Source organism: Wyeomyia smithii, chromosome 2, assembly GCF_029784165.1.
Source record: "Wyeomyia smithii strain HCP4-BCI-WySm-NY-G18 chromosome 2, ASM2978416v1, whole genome shotgun sequence".
Classification (NCBI taxonomy): Eukaryota; Metazoa; Arthropoda; class Insecta; order Diptera; family Culicidae; genus Wyeomyia; species Wyeomyia smithii.
In genome coordinates this window covers 100,196,812-100,214,233 of record NC_073695.1, presented here as the reverse complement: position 1 = coordinate 100,214,233, position 17,422 = coordinate 100,196,812, and the positions used below count along the sequence as shown (strand labels likewise).

Here is a 17,422-nt window from a genome sequence, read left to right as displayed (position 1 = left end):
CACAAGCAGAAATTCTGTGCGGGATACAATCAAATTCTGTTGTAGTTGTTTAATTTTTACTTTATTGAGTTAACCCCCCATTGTTGGGGCAGCGCAAAAGGCCCGATAACCGATTTTGAGTAACAAACTGCCCTGTTAGAACGCATTCACAAAAGCAGTTAGTTCGACTATGCAGAGCTAATATGAAGTCGATTCAATAAATCAGCATGAACAGAATTTCGTCGTCTCCCAGCTGCCAAGTTGCAACATGATGCAACACGCAACAGCAAGCAAACAAAATCACTCGATGTTACAAGCCGCAATACGGTTAGGGGTGTTAATCGTTGCGTGTGTGAGAGCACCATCGGTGTTTATTCGCTGGATACACCTAAATCAAATGAGAATTGTGGAATAATTCGTCTCAAGAACATTAGAAAATGGTACAACTGAAAAGAAAGGCGTGGCCTATTTCATAGCACCCTCCGGCTATAGAAGAGTGTTTCTGGGAAAAATAGCTACATTCATCAGTCGGAAGGTGAGCTGGATGGACCGTCCACAACGTTGACAGTAGTAGCAGCAGATATCAGCACTCAACAGTAACTTCTGAGCAAAGCCTCTTTTCAGCAGTGCCTTCAAATTAAACAAATCACTTGCCCTGTGGTTGGTCACCAGGTCTCAGGCCTCTGCCAGGCAGAACGCCAACGCGAGCGATCGAGCGAGATTTTTGCCGTACATCAGCCGGCACTTCCTCTAATGGAAAAGTTGGATCATTTTGTTCATCAGAATATTACTGTCGGTAAGATGCGATTGCATTATATCCGATATGGAATTGTTCTTTCGAGGACAGATAAAACACTTAATTTGAAGAGTTAATAGCATTGGGTACCAGTAGCAGTATGGTAACAGCCTCAGCGGTAGGTGCAGCCGGTACTTCCATGAGGCCGATGTTATAAGGAAGTAAATGGAAGCAGCACGGCGGAACAGTTCGGGTGTGCTTAGATGCGCGTCATTTTTCGTTGTTGATATTATTCCCCACATGAAACGACGCGCTTCCGTACGATAGCGGCGGTATTAGCAGTAGATGCATTTGCCAACACTTACTCCAGTAAAGCCGTGTCTAATTTTTAATGTGAAAACTGTGTTGTATTGGCCGTGCGCATTAGGCCTCTGCCAGGCTAAACGCGAAAAGCGGCGCGAACCGATTCGTCCAGCCGTAGGTTAATGTACAGCCGTAAGTAGAGTTGTGTAAAAGTATCCTACTTCAACCTTACGGTCGTGGCTTTGCACACAACCCTCCTGTGATTTTTGGCACATTTTGTGCCCCAGTGCTGAGTCGAGAAAATTTACAGCTCGAAAAGATCTTCGACTCGATCGGGAATCGAACCCGATATCACAACCGTGTGGGAGAGCTAGCCGACCGACATCGCTAACCACAGAGCCACAGGGGCCACTACTATCCTCAATACGCATAGACGGTCATTGTTGGGCCTTCACCAAATGACACGCTTCATTTGGTTTCCTAACAGCATAAAACCGGAACCCGTTCTGCCCTGTCGCCGCCACTGTAACAGATGTGGTACTTGGGAAAAGGGCCCGCGGTCGGATCAACCGCCCGTATTTCACGTTCTTCGGTTTTAGGTCAACGCACCTCTTGCATGGCTGCTACCTAAACTTTTGCCTTCCGTAGCTCTCTAGCCAAGACGTCCGCGCGTGCCGTTACGAGTAGAGTCCTAACATTCCAAGTGCTTAGTTTCTTTTATTTGAATGCTTAGTGTTTGAAATCTTGTTGATCTTTAAGTTTTATTATTGTGGCCGTTTGAGACCTGTTGGTAAATAAAGAAACAAATTAATGCCAAGTTTCCAATCGTTGTCCCTTTATTGTTTGTTTAGTTCTATACCGCTTGTTCCGAACTGTATCAATTTCTGGATTGTTCGCAATATGTTTGTTTTAGCAAGCTGCCTTACTAGGGCTGCGATGCCTAGTCCCGCGACGGGGCTACCATCGAGACACCGCATTTCATAGTTCAGCCGTCCGCTCCGGATCAGTCGTTGTTTGAGCCGCTTCTAACCTGGGGAACAGATGCTCGGGCAAGCTGCTATCCAAGGAGAACAACTCCCCCTTCCTGTCAGCATACGACCAAGTTCCCAGCGGTTCACCGATCTTCCCTTGGTTGCTCGTATCCCAGTCGGTATCACGTGGAGGTAGGGTTGGGAGTTACTGGGCATTATGCTTTGGACCACACTGGGATCTATTTTATGCCAACTAGTACGAGTGTACTGCTGGTACGGACTACCCAGCCGCCCAAGCCCAAGTCCAAGTCCAAGTCCAAGTCCAAGTCCAAGTCCAAGTCCAAGTCCAAGTCCAAGTCCAAGTCCAAGTCCAAGTCCAAGTCCAAGTCCAAGTCCAAGTCCAAGTCCAAGTCCAAGTCCAAGTCCAAGTCCAAGTCCAAGTCCAAGTCCAAGTCCAAGTCCAAGTCCAAGTCCAAGTCCAAGTCCAAGTCCAAGTCCAAGTCCAAGTCCAAGTCCAAGTCCAAGTCCAAGTCCAAGTCCAAGTCCAAGTCCAAGTCCAAGTCCAAGTCCAAGTCCAAGTCCAAGTCCAAGTCCAAGTCCAAGTCCAAGTCCAAGTCCAAGTCCAAGTCCAAGTCCAAGTCCAAGTCCAAGTCCAAGTCCAAGTCCAAGTCCAAGTCCAAGTCCAAGTCCAAGTCCAAGTCCAAGTCCAAGTCCAAGTCCAAGTCCAAGTCCGAGTCCAAGTCCATGTCCAAATCCAGAAAGAGGATACCGAATATAAACTACTACAAATAATTCAGAGAATTATACAGAATGAAAACTAACCTTGCCGGAACGGCATGAACCAAGCCGATCGAAAAAAGACAACGGTTATTGAAACATGGTACTTGAAATTCAAGAACTTTAGCGTGCCATTCAATGAAGGCCGATCAGTAATCGTATATGTGTGTTGAGAACTTAAGGCGAATTCTTAAAGTGCAACCCGACGGACAATAAAAGAAGTTACAGGCGTTCCTTAAAAAGAGTTTCAGAGAGTGCTCAAGACATGACATCAAGATCGTAATCTGAGACACAAACTCTCAGGTCGGGTAAGAAGATTCCTTAAGCCACGAAATTGACGGAGAAACCCTCCACCCTGAGGCTTATAAATTTCGTTGCTGCCAGAGTCAAGGCTACCTGTAACACCTTTTATACACGCTGGAATATTCGAAAGTACTCCTGAAAGCACCTAAATAGGGAGGTCTACATCCAGATCGACCATGTTCCGATCGATGGTCGCCACTTTTCAGATATTACAGACATAAGGTCGTTCAGGGGAGTAAACGTTGACTTGGAACACTATCCCGTAATATTCAAAATCCACGCCCTGTTGTCTAACTGAAATCCGGGACAACAAGGAAAATACGGAAAACAGATAAAATATGTTCACAGTACGATCAGCTCCACAGCATGCTGGATGCTGAGAGACGCCGAAGACAATATGATCAATATAGAGGATACAAAATTTTCTCTCGCATCCTGCTCCACATACTAAGCACGTTGCAGGAAACCTTTGTTGGAATACAAATATCAAATTAAATTTTGTTCACCTTGCGACAAATCCTCAAAACCATTCGAGAATTAAACTTGCAGAATGGTTTCCCAACCAAACTGATTAAACTGATACGTGCCATCTTTGACGATTTAACACCAAATGTCAGGGTAGTCAGTGAAAGATCGGAAGCTTTCGTGTCTAAAGATGATTGGAAGTAGGGTGACAGGCTGTCAAACTTATTGTTCAACATCGTAGTGGAAGGTGCTATACGGAAGGCTGACGTGCAAAGAAGTGGAACCAACATTACGAAGTCTCACATACAATATCGACAATAATTGTATTAAAGCGACATTATTTGCGTTACCTGCTAAGCTCCGAGGTCTGAAAACTCATACAAAACTTGGACCTAATAAAATACAGATTTCCCGGTGGCCCTTTCTGGCCATGGACACTGAAAGAGGCTGAAAGAGGATAGTAACTCAAGACTGTGTGACATTACGACGTATTTTTCATTCGGCACTGGATCTATTATCGGTCTGTTGCCACAAAAGTGAACTAGTAAGATTCTGTATACTATTTCTCATACAAAGTTTGAAAAAGGCAAAATATACCTAAGGAAACTCTTCTGCTGGTGGCGAATAATGTAGCTAGAGATGCAAAATATTTTCAATGTTATTATATATTTAAATGCTCGGCTTCAAATAAACCATCAAGAAAATCTACTGAATTATAGAACAGGAGTCGACCTTCTACCTGACCTGATTTTCCAACATAATTTTGCCATCGCACTCACAAACTAGCCCATTTCTAATCAGTGGGTACTCAAAGAGTACCTACACAGTAAAAAAAATTTACATCACTTTTAATGCACATAAATGGAGCATTGTAAACCATGTAATATTCCGTGTGGTATTATATTCACATGCAAAGTAAATGAATATATTGTGAATTTGCATGCATATTTATATTCGAAGCTTTAAGTTTATATCAATTAACATACAAATTTACATGGCTTAAAACGATTCTGTATTGTGCATTATTAACGGTGTGAAATTGTATATATTATTCACTTTATGTGCTAGAAATCGTTATGTGCTTTCATTTGTATTAGTTGTAGATTTCATTTTTTGGTACTGTGTAGTTTACTTCTTCATGCGCTCATCAAAGGCCTGGAAAAATACATGTGTCGTATGTTGCCACGTAAATAAATATTCAATGAAGCGTTTTCACTGGTCTCTTCTCTGGTAAGCTAGATTCGTTTCACTCTAAATTCTGCTACAGCCGTTGTTGTTTCATTTTGTATCCTGTTCGTGTTATTCATCAGGATTGCTGTTGGTACGAAGACAACAAGGTGGATTTTCCTGTCTGCTTGAATGTGCTGTAAAAACTGATTACAACCTCCTTGTAGTGCAATGTGATCATAAAGCTTCAAACTACGCGAACAATCACCCCAAAATAACCAGTCTGAGCTTTTTTCTCATTTTTAACTAATTGCCACACAATCAAAATCATGCTTCATCAAACAGTATTTCGCTGATGCCAACCGAAGCCTTAAGGCGGCCCTGTTTGGCTACAGGACAGTGCAGCCGCTTTTTTTGAGCATCCTTTCACTCTTACAGCCCATTCAGTTCGAAGCTCATCGGCGTCTTTGACCTTGCTGTGTGGGAATAATTGAAGCCGTTGGTGATCAGGGCGCCTCCTTGCTCAGCCGTGGAAAATGCCATTTAAACTGCATCAAGGTTTTTTCCTCCTTTGGCTATACGGTGTGATACGGTGAATGTGTTTGTGTCTGTGTGCAGTGGCAGAGCATATCCAGCTGAAAAAATGGTTCCCTGCCCCATACTTCACCTGCAGTGCCTAAGATATGGTCCTACAGCCAGAGATATATTGTATGAAGAGCGGAAGATATCTTACAGCAGCGGCCGGTAGGTAGTATTTCCGTCTCGTATTGTAAAGAAAATGTCACGGAAGGTTAATCACAAAAGGAAGTCTCAGTCAGCAGAAGTAATCCCGCCGCCGTGCCCCCGTTTATCCCTTTGTAAAGTTTCGTTAGGCTAGATGGATAATCTCTCGTGTCACTCGCCATGACGGCAGAAGAGTGGAGTTCCGTTTTACCATTTTCGTCACATTTTGCTACGGATTGGGCCATTCTGTGGCGCTAGCATTCTTCATCTTATGACTGGTTCGGTGTACCTATATGAATGCATTTCTGTGCACACAATAGTCCCGGCAAGGTTACATCTATGCGGAGATAACTCGATGGAAGGTGCAAGGAAATTGAAAGACGGTTCAGGCCTTGCGTTTGACGTTTTATGAAGCGATGTTTATTACCCACAGACGGTTCACTTAGTGCTTGGTTAGCACATCGTTAAAGGAAATAAAAATAAGACGAAATGTGCTTCTAATTACTTTCACTTGTTTTGAAGTGTGTAAGTGTATAATGTGATAACACGATTAGCTGTAGAATTAATGCATTGTTTTCTCCAGAAACCTAATGTTTTTGTGTCGGTATAATTACATCAATATTGTACCAAACGGCTAATGGCTCTTCATTTGTGATTTTAATTGGCACCGCTTAGTGCACGGGATCAGTATGGATTTGGAGCTTTGCAGTGCAGGCGGAAATTACGGTGCTAAAAGTAAGCAGCGCGACAGTAGCAGCAGCAGCAGCCGCAGCAAATCCGTTGCATGAAAATCTTGGTTTGTTTGAAGCACCGTCAAGCTCTAGAGACCGGCGTACTCTGTAAGCGTGATGTTGACGAAAGGGCCATCATCACGCTTCGCTGAAAATGACGTCGTTCGTTGCGTACTTTTTCTCGTTGCCGTCCGGAAACTGTAGAGGACGAAATAGGGGATGATCGTACAGTTTCATATGACCGCATGCTGGCTGTGGCACTAGAGCTGAATTTCTCCGCTTGACCTGCTTCCGGAGGAGTTTACTGCAAGTTAACACTGTTTTATCTTACACTAACTAGAAGGTTTGAATCTTGACTGTTGGGTTCCCAAATTTATTTTGTACTACCTAGTAATTCGCCTACAATCGTTTCATGCACATTATACAATGCTGTTTTATTTGATTTGATATGATTTATTTAATTCATCCAACCTTTTGTGGTCTTAATAAATATATAGGGAAGGGAAAAAGCCCATAATTAAACAACACGTCCATTCTCAAACGAGCCTAAAAACCCATCATCTTCTCAAACATAAATTATAAATTATTTATAAATATAACACAATTATTTGAACTACAAACAGAAGAAAAAAAAAACAAGTCACAGTTGGACACATTAAAATCAAAAATTTCAGGATGCCTGTTAACTTCTTCAGCCGTAGACCTTACGGGCTCATTCATGCCATAGTTGGTTCGTTGGAAATTCAGACGAACCAGGTTGAATTGTCTGCTTGTCGGGCTCGGAGATGGGCAGTGAAGTTGTAACTGAGCTAGCAATGTCGGTGTGTCATAAATTGATGTCAAAATTTTAAAAGCGGTGGTTGCTTTCAAGCACTTTCGTCGTTGTTCAAAGGTTTGCACACCTATCAGAGCACAACGATTCTCGTACGGTGGAAGATTATCCGGATCTCTTGAAGGTAAATTCCGAAGCGCACGACGAACAAACAATTTCTGGATACGTTCGATACGATCAGTCCACACGTTGTAAAGCGGGTCCCATATTACGCAGGCTACTTCAAAAATCGGACGAACTAATAAACAGTAGAGTGAGCACAGTGTAAAAGGATCGTTGAAGCATTTCCCAATTTTGAAAATCCTAATTGCTTGTTGATGGTGGATGAATAATGCTGGTTGAAGGTTAATTCTGTGTCCAACAAAATTCCCAAGTCTTTAATACAACCATCAGAGCGTTCAAAAGTTTTCCCATCAATAGTATACTGAAACAATATTGGTGATGTTTTACGATCAAAGCTGATAACATTGCACTTTTCAATACTAAGCGTAAGTGTGTTCCCGCGACACCAAACGGCGAAAATGTTAAGCAAGCTCTGCAGTGTAATGCAGTCATTATTCGATTGAATGAACAGGTAAATTTTGAGATCATTGGCATATGAAAGTCGGCAGCCAGGGGGCAACAGAAATGTGACGTCGTTGATGAACAAGGAGAATGACAATGGTCCTAGCGCGCTACCTTGCGGGACACCTGACTTATTGCATTTGAAACTATCATAATGAAGGGTGATTTTTTTGCTATTTGGATTTTCGTGTATTCAGATTTGACAGTTCACGCGGGAATTTTGACAGCTGCCAAAGTCTAATGTACTCAGTTTGGTTTGCCATTTTCCATGAACAGACTTACGCCTGAACAACGCTTACAAATAATCGAATTTTATTACCAAAATTCGTCCTCTGTGAAAAATGTTTTTCGCGCATTGCGACCATTTTATGATCGTCACCTACTGAACAAGCTATTCAAGCTATTATGACGAAATTTCAAACCAGATTTACTCTGTTGGACATTAACCCACCAACACGTATACATAGAGTGCATACAGATAAAAATATTGCTGCCGTATCAGCCAGTGCACTGGCAGTGTAGTGGAAGACCGTGAAATGTCAATTCGACGCCGTTCGCAGCAATTGGGCTTGTGTTATTCGACTACATGGAAGATTTAACGAAAGGATCTTGGTGTAAAGCCTTACAAAATACAGCTTGTACAAGAATTGAAGCCGAACGACTTACCGCAGCGTCGAAACTTGCCAAAAATCCACTTTTTTACTGAAAAATTGTGTTCAGTGACGAAGCTCATTTCTGGTTAAACGAGTATGTTAATAAGCAAAATTGCCGCATTTGGATAGAAGAGCAACCAGAGGCAATACAAGAATCGCCAATGCACTCAGAAAAATGCACGGTTTGGCGTGGTTTACACGCTGGAGGCATGATTGGTCCGTAATTCTTCAAAGATGATCAAACTCGCAACGTTACGGTCAATGGCGCTCGCTATCGCGCGATGATTTCTTATTTTTTTGCCGGAAATGGAAGAGCTGGGTCTTGTTGACATGTGGTTTCAGCAAGACGGAGCAACGTGCCACGCATCGCGCGAGTCAATGGACATATTGCGGAATAAGTTCGGTGAGCAATTCATCTCTCGAAATGGACCGGTGAATTGGCCGCCTAGATCATGCGATTTAACACCGCTAGATTATTTTTTGTGGGGCTACGTTAAGTCTCTCGTCTACGCCGATAAGCCAACAACAGTTCCAGCCTTGGAAGACAACATTACACGCGTTATTCGCGAGATACCAGCCGAAATGCTCGAAAAAGTGACCCAAAATTGGACTTTTCGTATGGATCATTTAAAACAACAACATTTGAATGAAATTATCTTTAAAAAGTAAATACTAAAATAAGGATTTCATACAGTTTTGTAATTTTTATGCGTTTTTCGAAGTAGAACACTTCTCTCAGGAAGTTCGGCTACATAGGGATGTGAAATGAAAATCTAAAACCGAAAAAACTGAAAAATATGTCCAATTTCAAAGGCTAATAAATCGGTTAGTATTCGATGGATTTCCTTCGTTCTTGTGCAAAAGATTGGAAAATCTTCTAAGAATCTGCCCAAAAGAAGATAATTGTAATTTTATTATTCACACTATTGTACTATGGAAAATAGTCGAGCCTTATCAAAACGAAAAATTTGACCTCTGATTGGTCGTTATATGATTGCTTCCCAAGCACGGTCGACAGAATCATATACCTTGCAATTGAAAACATGCTATTTGGCCTATATAAGAGCCTTTTTCAGCCGAAGCCGCGCGTAATAGTTCTAGACAGCGACAACAGCAGTCGTCCTTCCTTAGCAGCAACACTAGCCCTGTGGTTGGTCACCACGTCTCAGGAGCAGCGCGGTTCTCCTCAGCGTGTGTCGCCAGAATGCCATTATTTTCCCCGTATTGGGGCAGCATGAAGATTGCCATTAGGAAATCAAATTTTGAGCATCAAAATGCCTTTTTCAAGTAAACAAGTCATTGAAAGTTGATAATTTTTGACAACACAAGCAAGCGTTCTGTGTTGGATCCTAGCAATTTAAATCTGTCGCGCCCGTCTAATTTACTGAATGTGAAATAGCTTCCACAGTGCATGTTCTCCGTGTATCTCAATTTCCCCACTGTTAGGGCAGCTCACAGGTTGCGATCAGCAACCGATTTTGAATCTCAAAATACCCTTTTCAAGGCAAATAAACAAATAATTGAAGGTAAATAATTTTTTGGCATCAACACAAGCAGACATTCTGTGCGGGATGCAATCAAATTCTGTTGTAGTTGTATAATTTTTACTTTATTGAGTTAACCCCCCATTGTTGGGGCAGCGCAAAAGGCCCGATAACCGATTTTGAGTAACAAACTGCCCTGTTAGAACGCATTCACAGAAGCAGTTAGTTCGACTATGCAGAGCTAATATGAAGTCGATTCAATAAATCAGCATGAACAGAATTTCGTCGTCTCCCAGCTGCCAAGTTGCAACATGATGCAACACGCAACAGCAAGCAAACAAAATCACTCGATGTTACAAGCCGCAATACGGTTAGGGGTGTTAATCGTTGCGTGTGTGAGAGCACCATCGGTGTTTATTCGCTGGATACTCCTGAATCAAATGAGAATTGTGGAATAATTCGTCTCAAGAACATTAGAAAATGGTACAACTGAAAAGAAAGGCGTGGCCTATTTCATAGCACCCTCCGGCTATAGAAGAGTGTTTCTGGGAAAAATAGCTACATTCATCAGTCGGAAGGTGAGCTGGATGGACCGTCCACAACGTTGACAGTAGTAGCAGCAGATATCAGCACTCAACAGTAACTTCTGAGCAAAGCCTCTTTTCAGCAGTGCCTTCAAATTAAACAAATCACTTGCCCTGTGGTTGGTCACCAGGTCTCAGGCCTCTGCCAGGCAGAACGCCAACGCGAGCGATCGAGCGAGATTTTTGCCGTACATCAGCCGGCACTTCCTCTAATGGAAAAGTTGGATCATTTTGTTCATCAGAATATTACTGTCGGTAAGATGCGATTGCATTATATCCGATATGGAATTGTTCTTTCGAGGACAGATAAAACACTTAATTTGAAGAGTTAATAGCATTGGGTACCAGTAGCAGTATGGTAACAGCCTCAGCGGTAGGTGCAGCCGGTACTTCCATGAGGCCGATGTTATAAGGAAGTAAATGGAAGCAGCACGGCGGAACAGTTCGGGTGTGCTTAGATGCGCGTCATTTTTCGTTGTTGATATTATTCCCCACATGAAACGACGCGCTTCCGTACGATAGCGGCGGTATTAGCAGTAGATGCATTTGCCAACACTTACTCCAGTAAAGCCGTGTCTAATTTTTAATGTGAAAACTGTGTTGTATTGGCCGTGCGCATTAGGCCTCTGCCAGGCTAAACGCGAAAAGCGGCGCGAACCGATTCGTCCAGCCGTAGGTTAATGTACAGCCGTAAGTAGAGCTGTGTAAAAGTATTCACTCCAACCTTACGGTCGTGGCTTTGCACACAACCCTCCTGTGATTTTTTTAAAATTATTTTCGCTTGAGACTTTGGAATAGAATCATTTCTGGCATCAATAATACATTGCAATGCTTCCCCAGCGGAATGAATCACTGTTTACTTTAAATTGCAAGTGCAAAATATTTCTAAATATGAGTTATATATCTTTCCCATTTAGGCTTGTGATAACTAAACACAGTGCTCATAGGGTTCTAAATTGATTCATGTGATATGGACAAAGTTCTAGAAAGATAATCGAGATCGAAATCATATATGTGATCAAGTCATAACTTTAGTCTGTTGATACCAAATCGATCGAAAACACGCACGATCGAAATCGTGCGTGCGGAGAGCTGGCGAGACATCAGCCACGTTCGTAACGTGGAAAGAAATGGTACGATCATCACGAAATCTCACATGCTTCTTGGATTTGCGGGCGACATCGATATCATCGGTATCAACCGTAAGGCCGTGGAGGAGGCCTTCGTACCTTTTAAGAGGGAAGCCGCGAGATTGAGATTTGTCATTAACTCTGCCAAAACGAAGTACATGGTAGCTGGCAGAGAGCGTGGGAGTCCCCGTGGTGTTGGTGCTGAGGTGGAGATAGAGAAGGAACGATTTGAAGTGGTTGACGAACGCGAACAGGGCTTTCTACGGACTGCGTAACCAGCCAAGGTTCCGTATTTTACTAACTCGCACAAAACTAGCGCTGTATAGGACGCTGATACTCCCGGTGGCCCTTTACGGACATGAAGCATGGACGCTGAAAAAAGCTGATCGACGAGTGCTGGGAGTTTTTGAGCGTAAAGTTCTGCGATCGATACTTGGCGGTTAACGAGAAGATGGAGTGTGGCGCAGACGCGTGAACCACGAGTTGTACCAGGTAATCAAAAATGCTGAACATGCTGGACATGTAGCCAGAATGCCTAACAAATTAATGAATGAATGAATGAATGAATTAATACGTCAAAGACCAAGTATCTCCTAGCAGAAGGAACCGAGCGCGATAGAGCTCGCATAGGCAGTGGCGTAATAATTGACGGAGACGACGGAGAGTCTTGTCATACCTTAGCTCTCTTGCGTGCCGAGAAAATAACAACCTCCCGGAATCATGTCTGTTGATAAATTGATTTTATTAAACAAATTTGAGCTTAACTTATCGAAATTCCCGAGAGCAGGGGTCTTTTATGCGCATTTTCCCAGTCCTTTTTCATGACAATGCCATGAATTTAAAGGTTTTTAAATTTTTTGCATTGTTCCTGTCGCCTATAGTTGCCAAGAAAGGATAATATCATCGATACTCTCCTTTTGGTTGTCTGATTATCTTATTGTCTGACGGCCGTCGTTGCTTCTCTCACGGAAACTAGGTGCCTCTTATCAGCACATTATACCGGCAAAGGGAGATCGGAAAATTATATTTCAGACGAAAGGTTGCATCGAATGTCTGTCTGTTTATAGGGATAGAATTTTGTGATTATATCTGGTTCTAGGAAAGAGGTTGTGGCCAGTGTTGCAAAATCATGACACTGCAAAATGATAATGGTACAGCAGCAGTTTCATTTTCCCTCACTTCAAACTAATATTGAGTGTCACCCGAGTCAATTATCAGTAAAAATCATGTCAGTGACATAGCTGATATGTCCTAATTAATTTCGAAATTATTTGATCTGAGCCAATCCATTGCATAAAGTCAATGAAGTAGGTAGGTATCTTCATCCTCCACCGCATAAACAGCGTTAAAGTAACATAGCGCGTACGGAAGCACAGTAATTCTGCCAGTCAGCATTAACACTGTCAACTGATTGGAGCTGAAAGAAATTATCACTGTTAGCTCGTTCGTGTTGAATATGATATTCGTAGTTTTCAGTTTCAACTGAGAATCTATTACTGACAGTGAAAATTGCAACACTGGTTGTTGCACGAATGAGTTAGAATTTCGCATGGGGACTTTTTGTTGAGATTTGTTGCCAAACGAAATTCAAAAAGTCGATTTCCATCGACACTCATTGGCATTGCTTTACTTAAACAGCATGTGCATTTAACGGTAGGCGGTATCACTAAAGATAGCAGGAAAACACTTCATCTTTTACGTTGTTCTTTTCTATTCTCACTCTTCAATAATCTTCTGTACTATCCCTACATCCATACTTGCAACGCAACCCGTATTGAGAGTGAATGAAGTGAGCACGCCAATCCACTTTTTTTGAAACTTATTTTGCTACATGATAGTCGTTGATTTAGATTAGACGTCGTACACAAATTACGTAACGCTAAAAATCTAGATTTCAGACCCCCTCCCCCCTATGTAACGATAAGTAACGTTCGATATAACTCCCCCCCGTCAAATTACGTAACGCTGAACATCCTGACCTCCCTCAAAATTTTCAATTTCGAGCCAACATCGTAGTAACGTAACTGTCCCTACTACCCCCTCCCCCCTATGTAACAATAAGTAACGCAGGCTCATACCACCCCCCACCCCCTTCATGCGTTACGTAATTTGTGTACGACGCCTTACTCTCTATCAACCAGCCTCTCTCATTCTCATCAGTATTCTCAAATTTTCACATTTTTTATCCCTTCGCCCCTGCCTTCTCCCTCAAAGAAAATCCCGACTACGCCCCTGATTACTTCAGTAATGGAAAATGTGATTTGTGACTTGCGACAACGGTAAGAGTTGCAAAGTCAAGCGACTTTTTGCGACTACAAATAGGGTTTTCTAGGGATTACGTATCCAACTTTACTCCCGTCAGTTGCAAACTCGCATAGTGAAAATAAAGTATTGCTGAAACGCATGAAACTAAGAAGAAGTTTTATGCAAACTCCCTCTCTCAACAGCGTACTAGTAAAGTAATTCTTTCCATTTGTGGTTTCAAATTGATATTATCTTGGTCACTCACAACATCTATTCAAAGGTCAATTTATCATATTGGCAATGCCATGATTAACCCTATTCCCGCGGAGAGAAATTTATTTATAATTTATTGCGAATGGATAGAAACTATTTGAACCTATGTTACTCTACAAGATGTTATGGTTATTACAAATAGATCACTAATAATGCGGAAACCTACACACTATGTAAAGGTGAGCGAAATGACGTCACAATCGGCTATCCCACATCTACATCCGGTTATCCGGTTATAGCGCACAGTTTCCCCGCGCGATTTTCGTGTCGCAAGCGACAACGTAGATCATGGAAAAACAGAAGCAAAAATAACCCTTTCATCAAATTGTGAATGGCTCAGTGTGATAAAAAGTCAAGGAATGCTGCAAACTACGGCACACGTGTATTGCTACAGAATGGACAGCCAACGGTTTATCACAACGATATCCACAATATGTTGAACACTACGTGAAGTCCTGCCACTGCCAAGAGGGCCTAACAACTTAATGTTGTCCACATTCGGTTGCTGTCTGTAGAAGCGAACAACATTAGGCGGTCCAAAATGGCATCAAGTCACGTAATTTCCGAGTGACATTTCGTGAAAGGATCTAGCTAATTTGTGATGTGTGATACATGGTGGGCGTCCGGTTTTGGGCGTATATCGCACCGTCGTCGTCGGGTTGGCTTCTGTGTATTTTTATTTCATTTTATTTTATGTTATTTCATTTTGCGACTTACCTCTAGCTGCTGGCTTTTACGGGTGAGGTAATCGAGGAGGTGTTGATTATCCTTGTGCTGGAAAAGGGATGGTAGAATAAAGGCGGCTTCCGCAGCCGCGGAGCTGACTGACAAGGCGTGGGTAGACGCAGCCCGGGGTTCGAGTGAATGACTACAAACAGCGTGTTGTAATTTGATTTACTTGCTTCACTCTCGATTTCGATTCCCGATCGCACTGTTGTTTTTTAATGCTTTACGTGATTTTACTCTCACTTCTCCCTATTGCACTTCGAATCGACGTGGATTTCTAAATTTATATCAGTTTAACTGGCAGTTTGGTTTTGTTTTGTTTTAACACATTAAGGCGCGGCGATGAACGACTGCTTCGGTACTCACACCAGAAGAAATCCGGGAATTAGATTCGAACCGAACACCTAGCGAGCACAAGTAAGGAAGGAAAAACACGTGAAGGAGATTGGCCCAGTCAAAGTGGGTGGTGGGTGCTGGGTACAGACACACAAACTACACACTACTATGCTGTAGACAGACAGCCGAAGCCCTAGCGCCAGGAAACGATGCGTGACAAATCTGTTGCATAGACGCAGCGCTTAGGAGCGGCTGACCTTCCCAACATAGAAAATGCTGAGTGCGTCCGCTGATGTCACCCGAACGGCGGTGAAATCAACAGTTTGCGAGACAGGAAACTATTGGTCGATTACACCGCGCCCACCGATTGATGAGTGTTGGACGGCACTTTCTTTTTAATTCATCACACAGCCGTTAATTAGGTTGATGCTATTATGTAACTCTCAGAGTCTGTCTTTTCTTGCTCTCGCCAGTTTACTCCTGGGATGGATTCTGCTCTGAACCACTTGCTCCCACACTCATCCTTCAATGAGATCGTGGTCTCTGCAATCCGAAGGCTATTCGACAGAGGGTTTGCTGTCCTCTCAAACGGCTTCTGGCGTAGAAGGCATCGGCAGCAGCTGACTCTCGTGGTTTTCCTTCGGGTAGCGTTAACGCAGCACGCACCAGGAAGCCGAACCTTAACGAGAGCAATCACCAGCACGGGTAACTTTTGCTCCCGTCCGACCGACCAACCGCCCGAATGTAGCGCGATGTTTTTTTCTGATTTTCGCAGGTTTAACATGATACACACTCGGGAGTAGCATTGGCCTAAAATTGTAGAAGTATAGATACTCGAGAATCGATAATTTTTCCCTGGCGGTATCGATGCCTGGTCGATATCGAGGGAGGAGCATCGATACCAGCTGTATCGATACTCTGCCTGCTACTTGAAACAGGTCTAAGAAAAATTACCATATTTTCTTGATCATTATTACAGAAAATCAGAGATGCCAGGTGTTTTTGAGAAATGTAAGCAACTATTCAAAAAACAGACAAAATTTGCTTAGAGTCTGAAAAAAATTGTCTGTGATTTGAAAAATTCGTTCGCGCAGGCAAAAGTCTGCAAAAATTTTCACAGATGTTGAGAAAGTCTACGTAAATATTAAGAAACTCTGACAAAAATCTGCAGAGACTCTGGAAAAAATATAATTATCTGCGAATCAATAAAAATCTGCACACCGACTCTTAAAATCTGCATTTTGAAGACAAATCTGCATATTTTGTATCCCTGCGGTCAATAGACTAATGGTACCAGAATGGGACAGTGGTGACAAAATTATATGTCACACACACAAATCAATGCTATAGCATACGCGCGTCTGCGTCCTTATTTGAAATATAGGGCAGCACGATAATCCTGTGTTCTTATTCTTTATTGCCTGCCTTTTTGCAAAAACTCAGCGCTTACGATTTTGCTCTGCACAGACAGTATTACCAAATGCGGCACCATTTTTCTCGCAAGAGGCATGAAAAACCGTCTTAGAACCGCCTTGTTGGTGTCTTTTACAAAAAGAGCACAAACCAAATTTCTGCACTGTTTGTAGAAGACTTCAACGCGATTGATCATATCCGCGCACCCCTACAAGGCTTTTCCGTTAGACAATTTGCAGCAATCAACAATATTTCCCGATTTTATAGTTTCTCTTCAGTATCGAAAAAATATCGGGGTGAAAGTATCGATCCAGCTTCATATCAAAGTCGCTTGCATCGATAAAAAATAACGATATTTAGGCCCCAAGGTATCGATACCGTAAATATCGATACGATATCGACCAATGCTACTCGGGAGTGTAACCTTCATGCACAGGAAAAGGCAAAGTTTTACCGATTCGCACACAGCTTCCGAAGGGCTGTGGTTGCTGGAGTGATTTTTCCAAGCGTATCTTCAAAGGGGTGAAGGATGTAACATATGTAAATTGGATGCAACTTTTTTATGCATCGGTAGATGGAATTAGGCAGAAACTGACCCTTGCCACTTGCTTTTGACTGGTACAAGAAGATTATTCACAGTTCCAGGGGAAATCGCCCTGAAAATGCTGAAATTTGAAGTTTTAGTAAGTGAAATGTTTGAAAAAGTCTCAAAAACTGTAGTCTATGGAGAAGCTTTTTAGACTTAGAAAAAATATCAATCAAAAAGACTCATGTTGTGCAATCGTGTTGTATATTACTAATACCATTACCTTTTGTGGGCTCGGTAAAGGAAGGAAGAAAGGTAATGAAGGATATCTTAATAGTTTTTTTTAAGTTACCGAGAAATCAAGCAATTTTTCTCCAGCCTACCTAGCAATTGAACGCAAGGCCGTGGAAAACTAAAAATCAAATTTAAACTGATACACTTAAATTGCTTTTAATTCAATGGAAAAACTCAATTTCCGCATAAAAAGCTTCAGCCTCAAAGT

General features: G+C 42.3%; 1 protein-coding gene across 4 annotated transcripts in view; it reads right to left on the bottom strand.

Moving 5' to 3' along the window:
• LOC129723839 (protein still life, isoform SIF type 1) overlaps nt 1-17,422 on the bottom strand; it is a 431,180-nt gene that overhangs the window by 390,637 nt on the left and 23,121 nt on the right. For all 4 annotated transcript variants that reach the window (XR_008727822.1, XR_008727823.1, XR_008727824.1 and 1 more), the window contains exon 2: nt 14,637-15,049. The gene's annotated coding sequence lies outside the window, so the exon portion shown is untranslated. The remainder of the gene's footprint in view (nt 1-14,636; nt 15,050-17,422) is intronic.